This window comes from Anser brachyrhynchus (genome assembly GCF_964034855.1).
Source record: "Anser brachyrhynchus genome assembly, chromosome: 7".
Classification (NCBI taxonomy): domain Eukaryota; kingdom Metazoa; phylum Chordata; class Aves; order Anseriformes; family Anatidae; genus Anser; species Anser brachyrhynchus.
Window position 1 is genome coordinate 29636956 of NC_137701.1, and position 26336 is coordinate 29663291.

The following is a 26336-nucleotide window of genomic DNA, read 5'->3' on the forward strand; positions in this document are numbered from 1 at the left end:
TAAGGAGAATCTCCATCCTTTACTGGATGCGAGGGGAAACCTAGTTACTAAGGATGAGGAAAAAGCTGAGGTGCTTAATGCCGCCTTTGCCTCAGTCTTTAGCGGCAATACCGGTTGTTCTCTGGATACCCAGTGCCTTGAGCTGGTGGAAGGGGATAGGGAGCAGGCTGTGGCCCTCACTATCCATGAGGAAATGGTTGGCGACCTGCTACGGAGCTTGGATGTGCGCAAGTCGATGGGGCCGGATGGGATGCACCCGAGGGTACTGAAAGAACTGGCGGAGGAGCTGGCCGAGCCGCTTTCCATCATTTATCGGCAGTCCTGGCTATCGGGGGAGGTCCCAGTTGACTGGCGGCTAGCCAATGTGACGCCCATCTATAAGAAGGGCCGCAGGGCAGACCCGGGGAACTATAGGCCTGTCAGTTTGACCACAGTGCCAGGAAAGCTCATGGAGCAGATTATCTTGAGGGTCATCATGCGGCACTTGCAGGGCAAGCAGGCGATCAGGCCCAGTCAGCATGGGTTTATGAAAGGCAGGTCCTGCTTGACGAACCTGATCTCCTTCTATGACCAAGTGATGCGCTTGGTGGATGAGGGAAAGGCTGTGGATGTGGTCTACCTTGACTTCAGTAAGGCTTTTGACACTGTTCCCCACAACATTCTCCTCAAGAAACTGGCTGCTCGGGGCTTGGACTGGCATACGCTTCGCTGGGTTAGAAACTGGCCGGATGGCCGGGCCCAGAGAGTTGTGGTGAATGGAGTCAAATCTGGTTGGAGGCTGGTCACTAGTGGTGTCCCCCAGGGCTCGGTACTGGGGCCGGTCCTCTTTAATATCTTTATCGATGATCTGGATGAGGGCGTCCAGTGCACCCTCAGTAAGTTTGCAGATGACACCAAGCTAAGTGCGTGTGTCGATCTGCTCGAGGGCAGGAAGGCTCTGCAGGAGGATCTGGATAGGCTGGAGCGATGGGTTGAGGTCAACTGTATGAAGTTCAACAAGGCCAAGTGCCGGGTCCTGCACCTGGGGCGCAACAACCCCAAGCAGAGCTACAGGCTGGGAGATGAGTGGCTGGAAAGCTGCCTGGCCGAGAAGGCCCTGGGAGTATTGGTTGATAGTCGGCTGAATATGAGCCAGCAGTGTGCCCAGGTGGCCAAGAAGGCCAACAGCATCCTGGCTTGCATAAGAAACAGTGTGGCCAGCAGGTCTAGGGAAGTGATTGTGCCCCTGTACTCGGCTCTGGTGAGGCCGCACCTTGAGTACTGTGTTCAGTTTTGGGCCCCTCGCTACAGGAAGGACATGGAGGTGCTCGAGCGAGTCCAGAGAAGGGCGACGAAGCTGGTGAGGGGTCTGGAGAACAAGTCTTACGAGGAGCGGCTGAGGGAGCTGGGCTTGTTCAGCCTGGAGAAGAGGAGGCTCAGGGGCGACCTCATCGCTCTCTACAGTTACCTTAAAGGAGGCTGTAAAGAGGTGGGGGTTGGTCTATTCTCCTACGTGCCTGGTGACAGGACGAGGGGGAATGGGCTAAAGTTGCACCAGGGGAGTTTTAGGTTGGATGTTAGGAAGTACTTCTTTACCGAAAGGGTTATTAAGCATTGGAACGGGCTGCCCAGGGAGGTGGTGGAGTCACCATCCCTGGAGGTCTTTAAAAGACGTTTAGATGTAGAGCTTAGCGATATGGTTTAGTGGAGTACTTAGTGTTAGGTCGGAGGTTGGACTCGATGATCTTGAGGTCTCTTCCAACCTAGAAATCTGTGATACTGTGATACTGTGAAAGCCTTTGACTTTCATGGCTTTAGAAGTTCAGCCTCAGCTGATAAGCATTTCTGGACAGAGTATGGTGATAATACAACCAGTGAGTTTTGAGTAGAGTGTGATAGCTGTGAGGCGATTTAGGTGATAAAGTCCCAACAGGTGAGGTGCCAGCATTGCAACAGAATAGCATATAACGTACGTACAAAGGAAAGAACAAGTAGCTGAGGCTGAGAAAAAGCTGGGAACTAGTGCTCTAGGAATTTATCCTTGCAAAGGTTTTGAGGAAGCAAGTTGTGTTAGAGGTAGCTATCACACAATAACCAGCTGGGACTCCTCACCTGACAGAGCTGAGGTCACCTTCTTGCAAACTTCAGCCTGTAAAGTCCTCATCCAGTAAAAAATCCAGATTTAATTCCAGCTTCAGTAAATAGGTTTGAAGCTCCCATCCTTCCCCAGCTTTGAAGTTATTAAATAGGCTGTTCCTGCCACTCTTGTCCTACTGAGCAGCAAGAATGGGGTGTGAAGGAAACTGGATAAAAAACTAGGGCATGGTACTCGATAATCTAGTTACTATCTGGTTTACTTTATCTGTGTGAGGTTGGAAAGTTCAAAGTAACAACATCCCAGACTAATTCTGATTGTAGTTGTAGTTAAAAAAGGAAGTACATACTTCTATTGCTTCCCTGAGTCATGTGGGCACCCAAATATTTGGGTTTACTTTGATATCGACCAGTAGAAGAGAGCAGGTGAACATATCAAATAATTTCATTTTAACTACAAAGATAACTACTGACCTATCAGAATTTGCAGAGTATGTTTATATTATTCAGTTGCCTGAATTTCCTGAGGAGAAAATATTTTCCCATTCTGAACTGCAGTTCATATGAACTCTATTGCCTACCAACTAATTTATGGATATGAAGCTTTCAAGTGTTTAATTGGAAATATCTTCTGCTGTCACTATATTACATTGATACAAAAACTTCATACCAAATGCATTCCATGAAAACAATTTCTAAATCAAATTATTTTTAATGTTGTGAGTTTTTTGCACATGAATAAGTACCTCAATTGAGATGTATAAAACTAATTAGACCCCTATTTATCTCTGCTTAGCAACTTGGTTCCACTAATTTCTTTGGTCACTGCATTTCACATTGGAGCTCACTCTGTTCATACATTTTGATGATTGAATTACTCAACATTTATTTTAGAATGAATTTATTTATTAGTGTCCTTTCCAAAAAACTTCCTTTTTACCTGATCCTGAAAGCCCTTCAATATTCTTGCACGAAACTCAGAGACTGCTGTAAAGAAAGTACGTTAGTTACTTTTAGGTGTTTGCATAACTTAAAAAAAAATGAGCAATAAGCATCCAGTAATTGTCAGAAAGGAAAAAAAAATCTTAACTGATTACCATTGTCATGATAAAACATCCTTTTTGTAAAACATTTAACTGCTAACAGTAACACACCCATTTGTTTGGCATCTCTTTATTCTTTTTCCTCCAGGCTTAGAAGAATCAAGGTGACCACTTTAAAATTTTATTTCACCTCCCTTATGCACTGTCTCTCAAACTTATGTGTTCTTTTAGGTTATCTGGCTACCTCCTGCAATGACTCTTACTCTCTGCTGGACAAAAGAGCATGTTTTCCATAGGGTAACTTTTTTTTTTTTAATAACAGATATATCCAAAGAAGGAAGTTGTCCATTAAATGTTGTGCCAGTTTGATTAAATGCATTGCTGATGTTTGCAGTTTAAAATCTTAGAAAGAAATAGTATCATAGAGCTGTCAGGATGCTAAAAAATGATCTAAACTTAAGGATAAAATACAACTATATCATGACTAGTAGATGGTTGTCCAGCTTATTCATAATTATTTTCAGCAATGTAAGTTCCACATGATCCACAAGTTTAATTATTAGCATTATTCCTAACTTATAACCTATGAAGCTGCACTTTAAGCCCAACACTACTTGAGCTACTTGTCTAGGAACAGGCATGATGTGTTATTTCTTTTTTACACACATGTGTATATATATATATGCATTTTGGAAAAATTCTATTTTACGTCTATATAAAGTATACATATGTATGTTATATATAACATTTTATTTACTCCAAGCACTTCTTTCTTTCTCCCCTTGCTTTCTTTGTTGACCAGTATTATTCATTATCACTTGAACCACGATAAAACAGCAACAAAATGTGTTAGTGTTTTTGCGAATTATAATTCAGCTAAGGAGAATTCAACACATCTATGCATCATGGATTCATACCTCATTTATTTAGAACAAAGATGCCCTGTTGGACATCTAATTTGGTACCTTAATCTTGCAGGTCAGTTTTTTCTTAGCTTCTTGCCTCAGCTTGAATATCACATTCTGTTGGTGCGCAGGTTTCAAAGATAACTAATCTTGTTGATCTCATGGTACAGTGGGCATGATGATGAGGCATGAAAAAGATAAAAACATCAGAAGGAACATTAATCTCATCTTAATTTTCCAGTCAGTATTTTCCAGATGTCTTAAAGAACATTAATATTTGATACCACATTGTGAATCATCATTACTGAAGTACAGAAAACACATCTTATCCATTGTTTGTATTAAAAACAAGTAAATAAATAAATAAAAGGAGCTTTTCTCCATCCTGAGGAAGTTATAAATGAAGTAAATACAGAGTCAGTGACCCTGAGCTTGCAGGAAGGGTTCACATGGCACAGGTCTCACCTTCTCTAATTCAAAAACATTGCAGTATTTATTGCCAGATCTCAAAAAAATTGTTTTGATTCTTACAATATTTGTAAGATCTCAGTTCACAGAAATGTTTATTTTTTTCTTTCTGAAAGAAAATAAGTACCTGTACATTGAGGCTGTTTTGTTTAGCATTATTACTATAAACAGAAGATCAGAAATAAAGAAAATCATGTTTATGTTTTTTTTTTTTAAGTTTTAGAGTTTCACAGATTCCCTAGATCTTGAATTTCTTGAATTCCACTGCTTGAGTCTGTTCTTCTAAGTGTTTGTCTGGCAAGACATTGTTGGTTATATCTCTGCTTTGGGTGTATCTGAATAATGGTACTTTGATTAACCACACTTGCAGGGGACCTAACCACCTGTCCACAGACTTACACAAAAAGGCTTTGACCACTACATGACTGGAAAACATGACTTGGGCACACACAGCACCACACAGAAACTGTATCCTGATGTGACTCTTAACTACATCTCAACCCCTCCTGTTATGACAAATCAGGTCTCTAAAGTGATTTTTTTTTTCTATTTCTCATGTGAGTTGGAGCTTTTTTTTTCTTTTTTTTTAAAAATGTACCAAACTCTTCATTTCTACCATTTCTATTCATAACATATTGTATTACTGTCTCATAATATTAATATAAATTGGTTATATAGATCTTAGAAATAATTCCTGTCATAATTAATAGAAAATGACTTGCTTTCTGTAGCTCTGTTCCTTTTTTTTTTTTTTTTTAGTGTTATGCAGAATTATATTCCAGAGGGATAATATTTTTTCAATTGCGTTATTGGTTAACATCAATAAATATGCATATTATGGCTTTTGACCAAGACCTATGAAAATTCCCACAACAGGATATTCTGCCTGTTTCCTATCTCCAATCTATTTGAGCTATTAATCACAAATGAAATAGAGCCATTTTTGTAAACCTGTGCATGCGGTGCCTCATAGACTTGATGCTGGAACTCCTTGGAACTGCCATCTGGGGAAAAAAAAATCCTGTCACACTGCTACACAAACAGAAACATGTCAGAATATCTCAAAGCAAGCATCCTGGAATTATCATAGGGTTAAGCTTATTCTTTCCCATGGCAAATTCTCCTTAGCCATTCATAAAAAAGGAAAATGCTGTTTTATGAAACTACTAGAAAGGAAGAGAATAGTAAACTTTAGACACTTCTAGCAAAATGTTAATTATTTATGTCGCAGCACTGTTAAGCGAGATCAAGCTGAACTCTGCTGCCCTTGACGGACAAACTTTCAAGAGAATTTACCATGAATCTACCCTTGTTCCCATGGAGTCTGTGCCTGTTCTTACTACTACATTAAGTAGTAAGTTATTTGGTGTCAGAAGAGCGCTGTTTTTTTTTGTATAGCAGGCAGTTCCATCAGGTCCAGATCCATCTTTAGAACTGCTTACTGCTATGGCAGTGGGGTTTTCTGTTTGTTAATTCACTTCTGGCCTAATAAATCCTAAGGTTGGGAAAATTGTATTACTTAGAACATCATTATTATTATTAAAAACATTATATTATTAACAATATTTTAATAATAATGCTAATGAAAACAATAGCAATCATATGCTGTTTGGTATTGCAAGGTCTTTAGGCAAAGACAGTCCCTTACTCAGTATATATAGCAAAAAGGATTCTTGATTACGGCAAGAGGACTTCCTAGTGTAGAAAAAAAAAATAGTTCTAGGGACATCTGGATCTAAAAAAGCTGTAGATTAGAAACAACCCCCTTTCCATGGACTTCCTGATGTCACTTTTTAAAGGGAGAGGAACCACCTGTGTGCAGTTAATACTACTAAATTAATTGGAAATTAACCAAAGTAGTACAGCTGCATTTGAAGCCAGAATCATATATTACTACACAAATTTTTGTTGTGGTTCTGTAATAATGGAAAGTTTATCTTGGAGCCGTGCAGAGAACAGCAAATTTACTACAACTGCCACAGACAAGTGGGCATGAAAAATGATCAGTTCCTAAAAGCTTTTAAAGCAGCAATGTTTGTCCTTCTCAGCTTTATGAAGGTCATAAGTCTCTCTGGTATGATCTAAGAAATGCTATAACAAGGTTCACTTAAATGCAGCTGTGTCCTGAATCTGTGCTCAGAGAGACAAAATTCCGTTACAGAAATAGACACTGAACTTTTATCTCCAGGAGACAATATTCTGCAGTGGACTTGTTCAGAGACGCTGCCAATTCCAGACCACAGTCCAGTGACAGAATGATCTATAGGATTTTTCCTGCCAGGAAAGCACCATCCAAAACTAACATCATCTTCATTTACTGTCTGCTTAGCTTAGACATCTCTTTACTGTGGCTTCACTTCCTATACATAGAGTGTATGCAAGTACACACACACAAATATGTACACATACTTTTATAGATAGGTATTACATACATATTACATACATATTACATATACACATGCATGCATACACACAGGAATATATATATATATATATGTATATATATATGCATATACGTGACTGATTTTAGAAATCACCTAGGGCTCCCTGAAGTCTGGCCCAAGTAAGGGAGTGGACAAGGCTGTGCAACCCCCAGCACAAAGAACTGACCAAGTTAAAGTTCATTTTTTCCTCTAGGGAACCCACCTGCAGCAAATCTTTCCCTGCCATAGGTAAGTCGTGTGTCAGTGGTGATTTAGCTGTGCTGGACACAACATGAGGAGAAGGAAGAACAGAGGCTCCATCCAGACCCTGCCTCTACCCAGCTGCATGGTTTAGCGAATTGGCAGCTATCCAAGTGCCCATATATTAGTGTTCACTGTACGTTCAGAGATGTACAACTAGTTTCATGCAAAGCCTAATAAAAGAACTTTCCAACTGAGAGGAGGGACTTTCCCTGCTGGGTTCCTCTCCATATCCTTTGTAATTGCCATGCACCTGGTGAGCAGCAGTAGAGCAGATGCTTTGTATAGTGACTGATGTTCAGTGCCATTAGATACGGTCTGTGGAGTCACTCCTTGCAAGGCTGTTATTCCAAGGGAATGGCTGTCAGCAAATTATTCACTAGTATTGGTACTGATACCAGCTATAGTAACATCAGCTTGAACATCAGAGTGGTCCTGGGTTATAGAACTGTTGTTATTTTGCCTCAAGCTACTTTTGGAATCAGTTCCAAAAACAATCTCCATTAGAAAGGAATCTAAGCTTGCTCTCTACTCTTTGTGTTCCTAATAAAAGTGGCTTCCTTTCTGATGGATATTTCTCTCAACTCTTCTTCAAAATGCTCAATGACAGAAAACTCACAACCTTTCTAAATAGCCTGTTACAGGGCATTGCCAGTGTCAGCCCTCTTTATCTTATTATTCTTACTGTTAAAACAAGTTTGTTGTAGTCAATATGAGGTGAAATTCAGAAGGTGTCCAGCTGACAAGTATGTACACAATGTTAAAGAGAAAAGAAAACAAGTAGTAGCCTCTTTTACCTCATTCTTCCCCAGCAGTTTTCCCTCAGTAGATTTCTAAGCACTTCATAAAGAAGATGTCTTATAATTCTTTAACAGATGGGGACAAATAGGGCAACAATCAAAGTAATTTGCACCATTCCTCCATCAATTCACTGAAGGGGAGAGAAAAGGGGACGAAAATGTTTGTGTAAACACTATCTGGTTTTACACTTCATTCTTTTGAGGCTGTTTTGAAAATACTATCCCAAATGATGGAAGGAATGTGAATTACAGTCATTCTAGGTAAAGAATATGATCTGAAGAACATGGCTATCAAGGTATACCTTTCCATCAACTTTAATGGCTGTCAAATGAGATACAGAAGCTTTAAAGTTAGTATTTATAGTGCTAGAATAAAATAAAAAATAAAAAATAAATAAAAATAAAAGACCTCACTAACCGATTTACTCAATCATGAATAATTATATGAACTCAACCTTTTGAAATATGAAAAATGTGTCTTTTTATCATCCACCACATTTACGCTAATACTTAAGTTATGGAGTTGGGAAGAGTTGGAATTAACCTTTCAGAGGAGCTGCATAGGAAGCCTCAGAGAAATGTAATGTTAGCAATTTATTGTGGTCCCCAGCATCTGAATAGCTTGAGATACAAAAATCCAGGTTAACTCATCAATGCCAAAGAAGCAACTCTTGTTTCATGTTTTGCCTTTACTTTAAAGGTACAGTGATTCTTTATTATCACACATTAGCTGTAAGAAAGGATGGATTCAAAACGATAGTTCATCTTTAGAGTGTGATATGAAACAAATCATCATCATGCTGTCTCTAAGAAGATAGATTATTTCAATTTTAGACCGAGGGAAGCTAGGACAGTGAGCATATTGTATCAGTTCAAGAAACCAGACCAGAATTTCTGTCTTCCTTATATTCCACAACCATACTTTGATAATTGAATGAAGCTCAGGACTTCCAGATATAATACACTGTATAAACACAATTTATATGTAAACATAATAAAGATCAGCTCTAAGATCTTCCTAAAGTCTTGTGTCTGATTTTTCCCCATTTTGGTTAACCAGTAATTTCACCCATAATGGCAAAACTTTCTCACCAGGCCAAATGTAGTGCTTCTGCTCTCCTTCCAGTTCCATGTCTGAATGATAGTTCACCCCTGTACTTGCCCAAGCTTATTTTTCTGTAATGTTCTTCACATTTATCAAGGAATTAAGACATCAAACAGAGGAAGTCTTTTTTAACCATCCCCAAATTCCTGAATTCCAGGTTTCACCTACCTTCCCATCCTTCCTGTATTTCCTGTCAGTAACAACAGATACTGGGGTGTGGTGAACCAAAGATACAGCCTAGCATGTAGTCCAGTGAGAGAGAAGCTGTTTGATGGGCTGTTACAGAACAGTTGAACTCTCGTATACCTTCACTCTTTAATCCCTGCTCATGAAACGAGGTGAACAATTGCAATGCTTGCTGTGGGGTTAAAAGGCATAATTTAAGAAGAAAAGACCAGGCTGGTAAACCATCTCAAATCAAACATGAAAGGTTCATAGCCATTATAACCTAGCTCCTCCTCTCCTCTCCTCTCCTCTCCTCTCCTCTCCTCTCCTCTCCTCTCCTCTCCTCTCCTCTCCTCTCCTCTCCTCTCCTCTCCTCTCCTCTCCTCTCCTCTCCTCTCCTCTCCTCTCCTCTCCTCTCCTCTCCTCTCCTCTCCTCTCCTCTCCTCTCCTCTCCTCTCCTCTCCTCTCCTCTCCTCTCCTCTCCTCTCCTCTCCTCTCCTCTCCTCTCCTCTCCTCTCCTCTCCTCTCCTCTCCTCTCCTCTCCTCTCCTCTCCTCTCCTCTCCTCTCCTCTCCTCTCCTCTCCTCTCCTCTCCTCTCCTCTCCCCACCCCTCCCCTCCCCTCCCCTCCCCTCCGCTCCTCTCCGCTCCCCTCGCCTCCCCTCGCCTCCCCTCCCCTTCAAATTCACACTCTATATCAAAGGTATAAGGCTCAGCTGGAACCTGAGACCACATCCAAAACACAATAACTGTCACAGTTAGCTTGGGGGAAGTGTGAGAAACAAGAACAAAATCACACTTTCTGACAAGTATGGATTCACAAATCAATGGAGACAGGAAAGAAAGTAGCACCAGGCTCACTTTGGAAGTCTGTGCTGTGGTTTGACAACAGGGAGGCTGGCTCATCATTTAGCCATTCCTCCAGCTATAGTAAATTTTGAAGGACTGCGGAATCACAGAGTATGTGAATGCCACTGCAGCTACATTTTACAAAAACAAAAACATCACCACCACGAACAACAACAAATCCACAAGCCCAAAATAACAGCTTTCTAGTTGCAAATTCAATCGAGAAGAATTCCTGGCAGCTCTCACTGAAGAAGCATGGGGCAGGTTTTTGTAAGGGTCTTCCTCACCACTTAGGGATCAGCTCAAAAACTTTCTTTGGAGAGTGCAACAACATGAAGTGCAGCTGAGCTCTGAAAAAAAGGCTGAAAAAATATGCATAGATCAACTGCTGGCCCTAAATACACTTCTGAGAACATGTGAAATTCCTTTTGCTACTGAACACAACAGGAGCTTTCCTTGGCTTTTCCATGGAGCCAGGCTCTCAGCCTATGCATGTGAATGAAAGGCGGCAAACAAGCCCTTTTTTTTAACTCAGAAGAGCAAGGTGAATCAAATTTACAGCTGTGAATAAACTTCATGCTTGCTGTGTGACTGTCCTCAGCTATAAGGTAGGCAGTGCAAATCAAGCTGTTGGCAGATTTGCCTGTACAGAGAGAGGAGAAATATGTGTTTCTTTGGCATCCTTAATATATTCCTAATACTAGTGGGAGTGCAGCCACCACTATGGAAACATGGACCCGTCCCTCAGTAGAGTAAAATCAAGATGCTTCAATGTACTTTCAGAATAAGGGAAAAATATATTTTTTTAATATAATTTGCAGTTACGCTGTTGGGAGGTTTTTAGGAAAATATGAAGGCTAATTTTAAGACTGTAGGGACTGTTTTGGGTCACTGTCAGTTCCTGAGTACTTATTCAAAGAGACATGGTCTCAAATCTCATCAAATTTCAAGAAGCATTTGGCTGCTTCATACATATCTACTTTTTTCAAAAGTATAAACCAAAGAAAATGGAAGAGGCGATTTATATAAACTCAGACGTGTCTTGCCATACATCCTGATTTTATCACTGGGAAAATACTTGAAGTTTGATGACTGAGGCATAACGGCAGCAAGCATCAAATGTCAGTGCTAGGAAACATTTCAGCATGAGACAAAACTGTGTTCTGAACCATGAAAAGTATTTAGAAGATTATAGTAAAAATAGCTTATGCTTATATTTTTTATCTTGACATGCTCACGTGTTACTACAAACATGTAAGTATCCTGGGCACTTTTTTCTTTTCCCTAAACATGAGAGCAATAAACAATGATCTGTGCAAAGTACTCCCAATACCTCCTAGAAATGAACAAATCTACAATTACAACAACAGTAATAATAAAGAAACAAAAAATATCTGCAGCTCTCTCTTGAGGCTAGAGGAGTCAGACAGTAAACAACAATCTACTCTTGTAAAAAGAATCTTATGAAAAGAATGATGACTTAATATGTGCTTAATTTATACCAGTCACAAGCCAATGGATGTTCACTCTTGCACACTCATATACAAACACGTAGACATATTGAGTATTTTTCAAAATGCTAGGAAGAAAAGAAGAGAAAAATAACTAGCTTCTTTAACTCTCCCTTTCCTGTTGGTGAGATAAATGAGAACCAGTGCCACAGCTGAGATTTTGGAGCTCTCTACAATCAGCTCTGAAGCAGTTGCTTGCAGGCAAAAGAGCCCATTGTGTGACCTCGCCAAGAATTATGGTGGTATGGGAATAAAGAAAAACACTGACACAAGAAAAATGTGCATTGGTTTGCGTTAGAGCTCACATAACATTTTACAGCAGCAGAAGGCCAAATGCTTTCAATTCAAGGCACTGATGCTGTGCCTGATGAGATGAAAATTTCATGTTAGATAAGTGCTCAAGTGAGACAACTTGGCTTTATTTCTACTTTCCAGAGCATGCAGTAAGAGATGGCTGGTGCCCCCAGTGCAAACTGCCACCAAAAATCAGCACATTAGGAGAATTTACCTTGGCACTTGAGTATTTCCTTGGATTAGAATAGGAAATCCTGTTATGTTTCCTATACTAGGTGACCACTGTGGAGATGATGGGTAAATCAGGTTGTAATTGCAATGCATGTTGGAATTATGTAATTTTACACCTGTTAAGAATTCCCGTTTTCTTGATATAGAAACAACTTCCTTTATTTTTTCCCCTCATTCTCCTTGGGCCATTTGATACACACCTAAAATGTGGCTTTACTGGCTGAGAAGAGAAGACACCTGACTTCTGGCAGAGATCCCTGAAAACAAGCATTAGTGCTGTGTGTTTGGTAGGAAGATAATAGCCTGAAACATTTCAAGAGTTTTGCCTCCCAGAACACCCACAAGCTATTAAAATCTGCCTGTGGAAAACATTACGATTATATTAAAGCTAACTTGTTTTGGGGTTTCATATATTTATCCTAGAAGTGAACATGGGAAGATGGTTTACCCTCACATTTTTTTCAGTTGATCAGAAAATCTTTCAACTCTTAGACATATTCTAAATGCTTTTAGCATTAACAAATGACTGGAGTAGATACCGTGGTGTCTACTCTTAATATTAACATTGACTGGCTTTCCGTTGCCTTTGTGCCTTGTAGGTCTTCATTGTTTTTTGCTTTTTTTCTTTTTTTTTTTTCCCCCAAAAAAGCGTGTCACCTGCTTTTTGCCACACTTTTTGCTTCAATGATAAATACAAATTAGCACCCAACCACATTAAAAGCTCTATTAATGATTGTGAGATTTCAAATACTGTGGCTCATTTTACATACGAGACTCTACCACTTCAGTAAGAACAAAAAAGAATATTTCTTTCCTCCTTCACTCTGTTCTGACTCACATATATTTTAAAATGTATTGTTGGAATCTGGCTAATTTGAAAGGGTAGAGTAGGATAAACTCCAGAATGGCCTGAGGAGCAGACATGATACATCCCACATGCTGAGCTACTGGATGTGTTCACAGCCGAACCCCTCTGGCTACCTAGTATCTTACAACTCTTTTAGCATCACACAGTCATTTGTTCATTTTTCCTCACAACGTTCCCTGTGAGGTAAGTCATGTTCCTCAGCTGAAAAAGGAAATTACTAAGTGATTCAAAAAGATTATTTTTGAAAAGGGATCTGTATTCTCTTAAAACAAATTAGGTCTTTTAAACTCTGTTGAACTGTTTGGAGGGAGTTCTAGACCTTTGTCCCTCTGAAGACCAGAAATAATCAATCAATTTCTATTATAAATGTAGCAAATGTATCTATAGGTAGTTTATACCCATTTTAAAAAATATTAACATTGACTGTCTTTCCATTGCCTTTGTGCCTTCTAAATCTTGTTTGCTTTTCATTATTTTATTTTATTTTAATTTATTTTATTTATTTTATTTTTTTCTTTTTTCCCCCAAACTGAATAAATGAAGCATGATCCGTTTATGTGGGGGAATATCCATTGCATCTTGCTGATGTCCCTACTGTCAGGGAACTGAACATCTTTATCTGTGCTGTCTTTGGTAGATATGTTTGAGTTCGCAGAGCCAATGCAGGGAGCCAGCTGTACCTACACTACTGGGAAGGATGGAGCCAGCAAGAAGACTGGTCATCTCACTGTTGGGATGCTCCCGCATTGCACTGGAGCCACCATTTGTGCAGTGTGGCTAAGGGAGGGACTGTGTGTGATGCATAACGTATGAGCTAACATGTCCATACAGACCTTATCTAGAAGAGGAATTGAATAATCATCTTGAGCTACTAGTGGAAACCTGTGGCAAAACAAGCCAGCATCCTTCCTACAACACTGAGCTCTAACTATACAGATTGTTATGCTTTATAACCCTGAAACTAGGCTAGATATGCTAATGGTTTACAATGGAACTTCAAGCTCTTTTTGTTTTGCATGAACTAGTGATTGTCTCTGTGTTAAAAGCAAATAAAATCTTAAGTTTTGTTCAGCAGCAACATTATAGAAACAAAATAATCAAAATAAGATGAGATATAACAGTCAAAAAAATCTTACTTCTTGTGAACCCAGAGATTAGGCAGTTCTTTGTAACACAGTAGAGTGAAAATTATTTCAGTCCCATTCAGACCCCAAGTCTACAACAAGCGAGTGCATGATTTTGAGTAAATGACCCACACCCAAAACTTCACAAGGACTGAAGTACATAAAATGCAAGCAATGAAGTAGGCCTTGGACACATAAGTCTCTGTGAGGAGTAATTAAAACATGTCTAAATTCTCCATGTGTTAAGAATAGGACGAATTTATTTGCTCTAACCGTTTTCCATTGCTTTCATATCTTGTCATACCCTAACATCTGTAGGACCAGGAGTTTTTCCTCCTGTATTCACATGAAGTCTCCTTTTGTATGCACATGGAATCTCACGTGAGGGAAAAATCTGATCTTAGTTTCCATTAATGTTTTACTGAGGAATGTGGGACAGAGTTGCCACGCCTTACCTGCAATGGACTCTGACAGCACCCTGTGATATACAAAACCTTGCATCTTTCTCTGCATTAATGGATAGTTAAGAAATTACTGTTCTTCACTGTTCCTTCACTATCCTCATTTCTTAAGATGCAGAAAGCTCCTGTGATTATCTGCCATTTATGTGCCTGTCCTCCTTGGTAGCATGTGACTCTATTGGCTATTTTCAATCAAATTTGTCAGACTTTTAATGTAAAATGTTCCTACAAGATTCATGATCAGGTAAATGAGGGAGATCCAAAAATAATTCCACCTTCTTTCTGGAATTATTTTAGCTTTACCATGAACATTGCCTCAATCATCTGTCAGGATCTCAAACAGACCAGATTCCTCATCTTAGTCAAGAAACCTCATTATGTCAGGAACTCTACAAATACATAAATCGCAGCCCCAGGCACTTTGCATTGTAAATGAAACCAATCACACCTTCATGATATCTGAATGTCTCAATTTGTTCTATTTTTAATTAGAAACAGAACTTGCAAATCCTGCTGTATAAGAACAAACTGAATGAAACAAACAAAAATTCTATAAAGAGTCTGGAGAAAAACAACATTATTAAATTCAATGGTTTTGAAACAAAAGAAAAGCCAAAATAAGCTCTGAGAAAACCATTTATCTAGGCCAGTCCAATCTTGCAAGAAAGGAAAGCTCCAAAAGGCATTAATTCCACTTCTGTGTTATTATCCCTGAAATACATCACTGCAATTTGGACGTATAAAATGTCTTCAACAAGCGTGGAGAGTAACATGTTGACAAAGAAATATATGTTATTAGTTTGAGCTGCTGGGTCACCTGCGGGACAGCAATACAAACAACCTGGCTAATTTAGCCAAAAAAAATAAGCAAGTAGTTGAGACTCTAGCCAGAGTAGGAGGGGAAAAAAAGAATCACTAATGTAATCAAGAAAGACAGAAAATGAATACCAGGCTGAGAAGAAACATGTTTGTGGAATAGGTGTGTCAAGAGAGATAGCTGCATAGTTCATCTAAATGACAATGTGAGTGTGTTCTCCTCAGGCTCTGTTTCTTTCTCTGTCTTGTGTGTTTATTTATTTATTTTTTTTTCTGTTCTTGCTTACAGCAAGTTGCTGGAAGGGAAACAGTGTGAACCAATGATTACTCTCTCACTAGTCTTTTGAGTCTTCAGACTTCTTCCCCTCTCCAGAGGCAGTCTAGAAAGAAAAAATAATCAGTTTAGGGAGTGTGGTAGTATGGTAGAGAAAACTATAACACAGGGATGAGTGTTTGCAGTTTTCACTCAACCCTTGTTAATAGGTAGTTTAAAAGGTGGAAGGTGTCCTCTATGGGACTGCAGTGATCATGCACTTCACCTATTCCCAGTTGATTATTGTTTTTTTCTATTTCTCTATGACCTGCCAACTGTCTAAAGAACCATATATATCTTATTTCAGCTCCATCAGACTGTTCTCTGATAATTTTTGAGTTAGAGCGGTGACAACAGGGAGTGGAACTGAGGGAAAAAATGCAGGAAATCTTTCAGTGTTTCCATTCAAAAGAAAAGCATGCAGAAATGTGGAAATATTGGGATCCACCTTTAAGGTGGTAAAGCTTCCCAGGGCTGGAATGAATCTGGAAGATATTTTCAGACAAAGCCAAGTTGTGCCTCAAACCTTAACAGGGCCTTGACTGTGCCCTACTCTTAGCAGTTTCAGGAGTCAATCGCCAGAGCTAACCTTCAGTGGTTTCAGATCTATAGATCTACAATAATTTCAGTAAAATATTACACAAGCTGAGGGTATGATTGAAGGGACTCTCACTTCCAGAATCATAGTTATAGGGGAACCTGGGCAAGAAGGGACCTCTGGAAGGATATAGTCCAACCTCTTACTCCCAGCAAGGCTGTCTTTAAAATTACAGTGGTTACAAGGAGCTTATACTGCATGTTTAGATCAAGCAGGACAATTGCATGCCAGAGAACTTGCCAGGGTTAGGAAACACCGCAATGTGCATTTGACTTTGGACCTGTATTGTATGTGGCAATGCCTGGATCCAGCATGGACTGGTGCTGATGGTTCCCATCTGATTTAAAATAAATAAATAAATAAATCAGTTTTCGTAAGCTTGTTTCCTCTTGCCAATGCTGATCAAATTGGGATGTTTCTAAAGTAAGAATTTTTTTTCCCACTGTCAAAAAACACAAAGCTTTACAAGGGCAGGGATGCAGCAAAGTAGGAGTGATGGATTTGTTATGAGAATCTTACTTAGAAAGTTAATCACACAAGAGTCCTCTTCAGCAACCACAGAAGAGGTTCAGCAGTGATCCAAGATACTGCTGCTGTGCAAAGAAGAGTAACAAAGCTGGTGAAGGGACTAGAAAACAAGACATACAAGGAGTGACTGAGGGACTTGGGGTTGTTTAGTATGAGGCTGAAGATGAGACTGAGGGGAGACCTCATTGTTCTCTACAAATACCAGAAAGGAGGTTGCAGCGAGGAGGGTGTCAGTCTATTTTCTCAGGTGACAAGTGATATGACGCAAGGAAACTAACTGAAGTTTCATCAATTATAGTTTATATTGTGTATTAAGAAGAATTTCTTCACAGAGAGGGTGGTCAAGCACTGGAAAGGGCTGCCGGTGGAAGTGGTGGAGTCCACATCCCTGGAGGTATTTAAGAGATATGAGGATGTAACACTAAGGGACATGGTTTAGTGATGGGACTTGATAGGTCAGGCTGATGGTTAAACCTGGTGATCCTGAAGGTCTTTTCAAACCTTGATGATTCCATGATTCTATGAAAACATCAGATTCTGTGAAGGGTTTCCAGATACTAAAGCCAAAACCAAACAAAAACAAAACCAAAACAAAACAAAACAAAAATATGTATATTTGTAACCTGGTACATATCAACACATTTAATTTCAGGAAAATTTGTCTTTGAGACAGAGGGTGTTTCCTTTCAGTAAAGAACTGAAGATCCAGCTTTTAAAACCATAGACAAAATCTGGGATATTCAAAGTGCACTGAATATTGACCAAACACCATTACCATTTAAATAGGAAGAGTAGATTAACTGCTTTTGAAAAATCTCATCTCCAAAGCCAACCAGAGTATTTAATCTACCCCTTGAGACCAACACAAGTTTGTGTTCCAATGGATATATTGTACTGTCAAATTTTAAATGACCCACGGCATAAAATTCAATATTCTTCTATAGTCTTATCAACCTTCTCCCTAGAAACGTTTCCTCACCTTCAGCTCATTTAGACTATTCTTGCTTCACTTCTAACTTTTTTTTTAGTGTCTGGCTGAAAGAGACATTTGAAAACCCTCAACAAGATTCCCTACTAGGCATTAAGTATTATCACAAAAACAAGCTGCACATTGTGATGATGTTTTTTTTCAGTCAGAGATCAAAACAAATGCTTTCCATTCAATATGATACAATGAAAAGAGAGAGAATGTTGAGAGTGTTTGACAATATAAAATTTGTCCATATTTGAAAGTGTCATGTCTTTACATCCTCTCTGGTTAGTAAGAAGTAGCTTATGGAAATCATGCCCAGTAAATTTTAAGAAGGCAAGATGAAGTTTTACAAATATTTTTCCTAAGCCATTGCTTGATTTTAAATCATTCTTCCTAGATTTTCCCTCTCTCATTTTTTTTTTTTTTTTTTTTGGTGCTCTTTACCTTTGTACTGAAACAAGACAAAAATCCAAGATCTGAGTTGATTCAAAATATCTGCATTACATGCCAGCTGGGAAGTAGTAACCATACATTGGCAAGATTACTTTTACAGCTTAGAAGCGAAACAAAAGCAGCCTAATGTGACAAGTCAGCTTAGTCATATTGGGGAGGGAAAAAAAAAAGGAAAAGTCTTTTAAATTGCAATTGCAAATTTACCTGCTGCTGTGGGCCAGACTCAAGCTTTAATGCTGACAACCACACAACTGTAGCAGCAATATGCCACAAGCCTGCACACAGGGCTCAGGCACAAGCGAAATGATAAAGCCTGTGCAAACTGTAATGCATATGATCTTTTTCCCCCACAGGTAGTTTCCATTTGTGGTGATGCCTCTTCAAGTTGGGACTGGACATGGACAGACCAACAAAACAAGTACCTCAAACTACATATAAAGGAGGTGCCACATTGGCTCAGATTTCTAGCCCAACCTACCTTCACTTTGTTGTCACTTAACAGTGACAACAGAAATTAACTCCAAACCTATTCAGGGGACACCAAAAGATTTACCAGGCTGGCTAATAGCTTGTGGTCCCTTTCATCTCACAACAAAGTCAGGACAAGCTCTACAGCACATATGGTGCAAGCTGCTATGCAGTTAAAGAGAACGTGGACCGCAGAAGAGGGAAGACAACTAGGCTGAAATGGCCCTGGGAAAAATCGAAATGATGCTATAGACCTAGGAACGTGCATCATGCAGCAAAATAGCCCTTCCTGCCTTTTATTTTCAAAGATATATCAGAACTGGAAAATGTTCAGAGAGAAGCCATAATGCTTAGCAGATGTGTAGAAAATCCTTCAGATGAAGAAAGACCATGGAGACAGGAGGAGCGTGGAGACACTGGGAACTGACTGTTCATTTCTTCACCAGTACCAAAATTAAGGTATGCTATATGAAGCCACCAGGTATCAAGTTCAAAACAAAGAGAATAAAGGGATTTGGGGCCCCATGGGGTGTAGAAGTGTTCTAGAACTTGTTGCTAAAATCTTTTACAGATGTTAATAGTTTGTCTCCAACAACTCTGTGCCTAATTTGATTTTCAAGCTGTTAGAGAGCTGGCATGGGCATAGCAGGTTTTGTCAATGCTGAGAGTTTTTTCTTCCAAGGGACTAAAAAAAGCTGTCTCTTCTTCTGCACTTTCCTGAATAATATTGAAAAATACAGAGTAAAAGCAAACAAACCAAAAACCAAAAGACCCAAACGTCTGACCATCAGAGGAAGAAGAGCAATTACATCCCTCATTTTAGCCTGCCCATGTGTATTAGCAAACCTTAGGGTTCAGAATACTTGAAATGAAGGACAGACACCTTAGGTTAAGTTTTTTTGGTTGGTTGGTTGGCTTTTTTTGTTTGTTTGTTTTTGTTTGTTTGTTTGTGGTTGTTTTTTTTTTTTTGATGATCTCTTCATTCTCTGATTCTCACAAAGAATTCATATGGAACACAAAATATTAAAACATCACTCAAAACAAGCCATTGCTTAGAGAATTTTAAATAAATATATAAAGCCAGGAGCTTACAGTTCTCCTGTTGAGACACAAATGCCAAAATCCAAAGCTCTACAGTTAGCTATAATTAATAGCATAAAAAAATAATGAACTAGCAGGTATTACACAAAGAGATAGACTGTATTTTTGGATAACTGAGTAAACTGAAGATATTTCATAAGCGATGTCAGCCATGCCTCACAGAAGGGCAAGCACCATAGGAAATCCCGCCTTTGTCTGCACGTTTCTGGACATCTTGGTCAGTGCTGTGCTCTGCTCAGAGCTTGCTAAGCACCAAACACTGCTAAAAGAGATGTTCTGGTAACCATTGTGTATACACTACCTGTGTGGTATGAATGAATAAAGACCAAAAGCAGGGAGAGCACTTCAGCTATTAGTTATAACAGTAGTCTGTAATGGATTACTACCTGTTTGCTTCATAGAGCCTTGAAGGATGCACGTAGGGGGAAAACAAAAATAAAAGCAGTATCCTGAGAATGGAAAGACCTGGGTTCACATCCTGACACTTCCACAGAACATTTGCTTGGCTATGGACAGGAGACCATGCAACTGTTTGGCTCTCTATAGGGTCAGAGGGGGCAAGCCTGGCACCCAGAGGAGACCCAGGCCAGTGTAGTGAGCCCAGGCACAGCCAATCTTCACTCAGTTCATCTCTCCATGACACGGTTTTCCATCTTTGAAAAGGACGTAAGAGTAGTTCCACTTGCCCAAGTGGCTTGTAAATCACTTCAAGGAATTTGAAAATAGCAACAGCAGTAGTTTGGAGCCTGAATTTTCAGAGTTCATCATTTCTGTTGTTCACCTGTGAGCTGAATTTTCTAGCAGGCCTTGGATTTTATGAGATGTCTCACTTGAACATATTTTGTGCCATGTTTTTGTGATGGGTGCCTTGTTTCCTAAACATTCAAAGACTGAACATAATGTGAAGAAAGGCAGAAGATTAAATGGTTGATTCTTTGTTTCACATGCAGGGCCACTAATTGCTAAAGAGAGCAAGCTTTTGAGTAGTCTTGACATTTTCAATGAATGCACACCTGCCGATGCTGTATTTTGCTTCCCTCAGTTCCACAAATTGCCTGCAGAAAGCAGGAAGACAAGGCCCTTTTTCAGGGCTCTGACCTTCAGAGAGAAATGGAAAGAGTGAGGTTAGTCCCCCATGCATCTGCATAAAGGAGATAAATCAAATCCTCTGCTGCAGAGGTAACACACACAGGGGGTCCTCAGTATGCAAGGAAGCCGAGGTTGAGAGAAAATCACTATGGTGCGTATACCTTTTACCAGGCAGCCTAACAAATGACACATTCAGGAAATTTAAAGTCTCTGTGATTGTATCTACAGTAAACTTTATTTTTCCCTCCCCTATTCATTTCTGAATGGAAGAGAAAGAAAAAGAACCAGAGCATTTACCCGTCTGAAGGAGGAAGCAAACTTATAACTGATTTGATTTATTTTGTTCAATAGAGCAAAACCCTACTGAACGAAACATTCAATTACTAGTTTAAGCTGTATGAAAGTCAGCAACATTTTGAATATAACCCTGATCTAGCTGTTGTTTCCTAAGGAGAGGTGTGAGGAAATGTCAGTGCGATGGAGCCTAACCACTTACCTTGTCTGGTGTGTCACACAGCAGAGCAGACGGTGCAACATCCTCCAGCATCACCCCCAGACTTTCTAGCCAACAAGAATAACTTCAATTGCTTCAAAGGATAAGAGAGACTGCCCTGGCTGTGAGTATAGACAAATGGTCGGTTGGACACTGTCTGAAAAGAGAAGACTAAAAGAGAAGACTAAAATGTAAAATTTCCCGGGACATAACTTTTTACTTATGTGACACAAATTTTCACCGGGACATGAGTGAATTTCAACTCATTCAAATCTGCACTGAACACAAAATGCAGCTTCGTAGCATATCACTTGGGAAAGCATCTGGCACATGTGAGTCTGTTCCATTACTAAAAGCTCAATGGTGCTGTAATGCATGCAGAGTGCCTGGGAACCACAGTAATTGCTTGGGAAAAGAATAAATTATTAATACACAAAAAATTAATATATTTAACAATATAAATTAATATGCAAACACATCAGACAAAAGCAATTCACACTTCTGGAAGTGTGGTGGTCATGTGTGTATCAGCAGAGTAAGCAACATACTGCATTTGTCTGAACTGAACCAGCAGGATAGTAAGAGCCAGGAAGCACCACCATTACCTTCCCTGCTGCTACAAGCCAACTAGATGCAAATAATTCATGTGAGAATTAATTTTAAAAATGGCTTTCTAAAGAAAGAACTGATTTTTTTCCCCACTTAATTGATTTTGCTTTCACTTTCCTTTCTGCTTCCTCTCCTTGAATAAAGTGCCACAGGCAGTAGAATAGGTACTTTAATACCAAAATTATCCTAGAAAGGAAGTTTAATCACACACCCCAAGGTTTTCAGAAAGGAGAGTGTAAAGTATAGCATATTTTGGCACTTACAAGGAAGAAATGTCTTGAATTAGAGTGGCTGAAAGATTTTCTTGAGAATATTTTTTCTTTTTTTTTTTTTTGTCATTTTATTTTACACAAATTTCAAGCTTTTGGTAGTTTTTAGGAGGCCTCTCCTTCCTGCGTTATGATTCTGTCTACATGTCAGTCTAAGTATCCCATGAACCAGTCCAGTGACAGAATAGCGCTGCAGCCTCAGCCACAGTCACGAGGCGATGCTGAGGAGCAGGGTGATTATGTGATCTACAAGCACTGTTACTTTGCCCTGTTCTCTCCAGAGTTCATTTGTAACCACACCCAGTGAATGGCAAGGTTCCTTGGTCCTATGAAAACTGAACAAAACACAACCCTCTGCAGACACAGAGCAAGAACACGAGCACGACTTCTGAGCCCCATTTCAATGTATTCTTTAATTCCATGCTTCTGAGTCCTTGAGCATTTGTGTTCAAAACAGAGTCAAGGGAGAGGCAGCTCAGCTGAGCTGCCAGCTCTCAAAAAGCACTCTAGAACTGAGTTGATGAAAAAAAAAAAAAAAAGGAAAAAAAAGAAAGAAAAAAAAAGCAAACCAGCTGATAAAAGCATAACTCAGGGACTTGATAGCAGCCAAGAAAGAGTGTTGCAGAGTGCTGATTGCAAAGTGATAGACAGAGGTTTCCATTTCACACATTGTCATTCTAATCTTGCAGTCCCAGTTTCACAATGTCAGGACAGATCCCTCATAAAAAGAAGAATAAAAAAGGAGCGAAAGAGGAGAAATAACTACACAACCTAGGGTAGGAAACACAGAAAGGGGAGGGGGCATTTTTCAAGTGTTCGGCAATTTACAGCACAGACATTTTCCATTCACAAACTGAACTCTGATGTTCCTGAAGGTAAAGACAAAAAAAGGCAAGATAAAACCAGAAAGTATTTTGGCATAGCTGGACGAAATGTTCCATCTGCAGGTATAATTGACACAGACTAAATTCCAAGAGTATAAATGCCAGGAAACTCACAGGACTGTCAGACAAGCAGAGGATCCTCTTATGATTCACCCTAATCCTCTGAGATAGTTGCCTGTATCTTGTGAAGAGCCAGAGCCCTTCAGTAAAGAGGATGATGACATAACAAATACCTCTGTCTCTCTGCTCTTAGGAGCCTTTATATGCTCCTATGCACAGAACAAGAAAATTTCAATCTATCTACAGAGGCACTATTGAGAAAATGCTATAGCTTGAATCCTACAAAAAAGTCATCGGGACCCTCACCTTGAATGGAAGCAAAAGCTCATTGAAGGAGCAAGTACCATAGAGCACTGCTCGTATCTGAAAAATAAAATCAAGTACAAGAGAAGAGGGGATGTCTGGATCTCTGATTTTACATTGGAGAAATAGAGAATACAATGTTAGGTAGGAAGAGATTTAATGCAAAATGAGGAACTGAGCCAGCAAAAGTAGGAAGAAATGTTACACCCTAGGCCAAGAACTATGCCTGTGCTTCCATCTAACTATTCATAAAAATGTGAAAAATATAGAGGGACATAAAAGACATCATGGAAAGGCTAAAGGGGAAGATGGTAAAGCAGATATCAAACCTAATGAGACATGGAAGAGACAGAACCAGTGACAGAACTGTGGGCAGAGTGAAGGGTAAATGAAGTCACTGCTCATTTGTGTTCTGATTTCTGCTTTTCATCTCCAGCAGTAAAATAGATCTTTCATATACACCTTATTCCCTGCAACTATCCCAGACTCTTCACTGTTATAGTCTTAAAAAATGCATCTTTAAAATGATGATAATTCACTAAATACTCACACCAGACTTAATTTCATTTCAAGGCATCAACTGAACTGGAATAGAAAACCTTCATTTTCTCAGCAAAACTTTGCACCTCATAAAGGTTTTATCTGTTGCTATGGCAAAGGCTTTACCCAAAGGAGTTGCTTGTAGAATACCACAAGAAGGGGGAATTTTTCAGTTCCTTTCGCATACACATTTTCATACCCCAGACATTTTAATTTAATCATATTTTCCCTTCATCCTTCAGAGAGTTTCTTTTATTCCTGAATAAGCTGCATGTCTACATCAGCTGTATGGAAGCATTCATTCTTATCCTCTTCCCCACTGTAAATCAAAATCTACTTTTAATTACAGAATATCAGCTCTTTCTCTTTGATGACATTCAAGTGCTTATTCCAAATTGAAAGAGCAATAGAGCAACTGCCATGGTATTTTCATACATAGAGCAATGACCTTTTTAATATGATTTCATGGAAACAATGGAGGTACATTCATCAGGTTATATAGAAACTTACTGCTGCTTTTATTTTCAGACATTCCACTTTCAATTCACAATGACATTTGATGGGAGACATAAAAATGTCAGTAGATCATTTTTTTTTTTTTTTTCAGCAACCTCATCTGACAAGAATTCCCTCCTCCCTGTTTCTTTTTGCAGTGTTATGTTGTTCACTCATTTGGGCCTACTTCAATTTGCTTATTAAATATGTAAGATCTTCATTATGCAACCAAGAGTTGAATCATGTAAGATTAACACAAAGCCCTTGTGAGGGATTTTTTTTTTAACATTATTAATATTAATAGTATGTGCAGCTCACATATTTTTGTACTTTCCAAACCCAAATGTCAATACAGTGGATAAATTATACTTTCCTTCCTTGTCTTCTTTGTCTTCTTCAAAGAGAGGATGACATTCAACTTAACTAAAAGCAAAACTTCACACATTTCCAGCCAAGTTCCATTTCTGCATCCCAAAGAGTCACATTTATTATGGACTGTCTTGCCTGGGCATTGACACGAAAGAAAGGGTAACCTGAGGAAATAGGTAACAGCATAATATATTTTATTCTTTGTGTTGCCTTACACAACCTCATAAATCCCATAGGTCCTACATAAGTAAAAGATCTCATTAACAACCTAATGAGTATTTTTTTGCTTCTATCCAGTTGGAGGCCGGTTACTAGTGGAGTCCCCCAGGGCTCAGTGCTGGGGCCGGTCCTCTTTAATATCTTTATCGATGACCTGGATGAGGGGATCGAGTGCACCCTCAGTAAGTTTGCAGATGACACCAAGTTAGGTGCGTGTGTCGATCTGCTCGAGGGAAGGAAGGCTCTGCAGGAGGATCTGGATAGGCTGGAGCAATGGGCTGAGGTCAACTGTATGAAGTTCAACAAGGCCAAGTGCCGGGTCCTGCACCTGGGGCGTAACAACCCCAAGCAGCGCTACAGGCTGGGAGATGAGTGGTTGGAAAGCTGCCTGGCGGAGAAGGACCTGGGAGTACTGGTTGATAGGCAGCTGAATATGAGCCAGCAGTGTGCCCAGGTGGCCAAGAAGGCCAACAGCATCCTGGCTTGCATAAGAAACAGTGTGGCCAGCAAGTCTAGGGAAGTGATTGTGCCCCTGTACTCGGCTCTGGTGAGGCCGCACCTCGAGTACTGTGTTCAGTTTTGGGCCCCTCGCTACAGGAAGGACATGGACGTGCTCGAGCGAGTCCAGAGAAGGGCGACCAAGCTGGTGAGGGGTCTGGAGAACAAGTCTTATGAGGAGCGGCTGAGGGAGCTGGGCTTGTTCAGCTTGGAGAAGAGGAGGCTCAGGGGCAACCTCATCGCTCTCTACAGTTACCTTAAAGGAGGCTGTAAAGAGGTGGGGGTTGGTCTGTTCTCCTACGTGCCTGGTGACAGGACGAGGGGGAATGGGCTAAAGTTGCACCAGGGGAGTTTTAGGTTGGATGTTAGGAAGTACTTCTTTACCGAAAGGGTTGTTAGGCATTGGAATGGACTGCCCAGGGAGGTGGTTGAGTCACCATCCCTGGAGGTCTTTAAAAGACATTTAGATGTAGAGCTTAGCAATATGGTTTAGTGTAGGACTTGTTAGTGTTAGGGCTGAGTTTGGACTAGATGATCTTGGAGGTCTCTTCCAACCTAGACGATTCTGTGATTCTGAGTAGTGCTATAATATCTATGCAGTAGAAATCTGGTCTTGAAACCCTGTCCAGAACTAGAGGAAAATTCAGATGCTTGAATGGGATCCAAAGCAGGCAAAGCA

The 26336-nt window shown here is 39.8% G+C and overlaps 1 long non-coding RNA gene across 2 annotated transcripts in view; it reads right to left on the reverse strand.

The window, feature by feature from the left end:
* Positions 1 to 9917: 9917 nt before the first annotated feature.
* Positions 9918 to 26336, reverse strand: part of LOC308198433 — a 211888-nt gene continuing 195469 nt past the window's right edge. Inside the window, exons 6-10 of one of the 2 annotated variants that reach the window (XR_013953910.1) lie at positions 24941 to 25104; positions 21415 to 21529; positions 20843 to 20927; positions 16587 to 16643; positions 9918 to 15775 (exon numbers count right to left, since the gene is read on the reverse strand). This is a non-coding gene — a long non-coding RNA (uncharacterized lncRNA). The remainder of the gene's footprint in view (positions 15776 to 16586; positions 16644 to 20842; positions 20928 to 21414; positions 21530 to 24940; positions 25105 to 26336) is intronic. The other variant, XR_013953909.1, reaches the window with a different exon arrangement.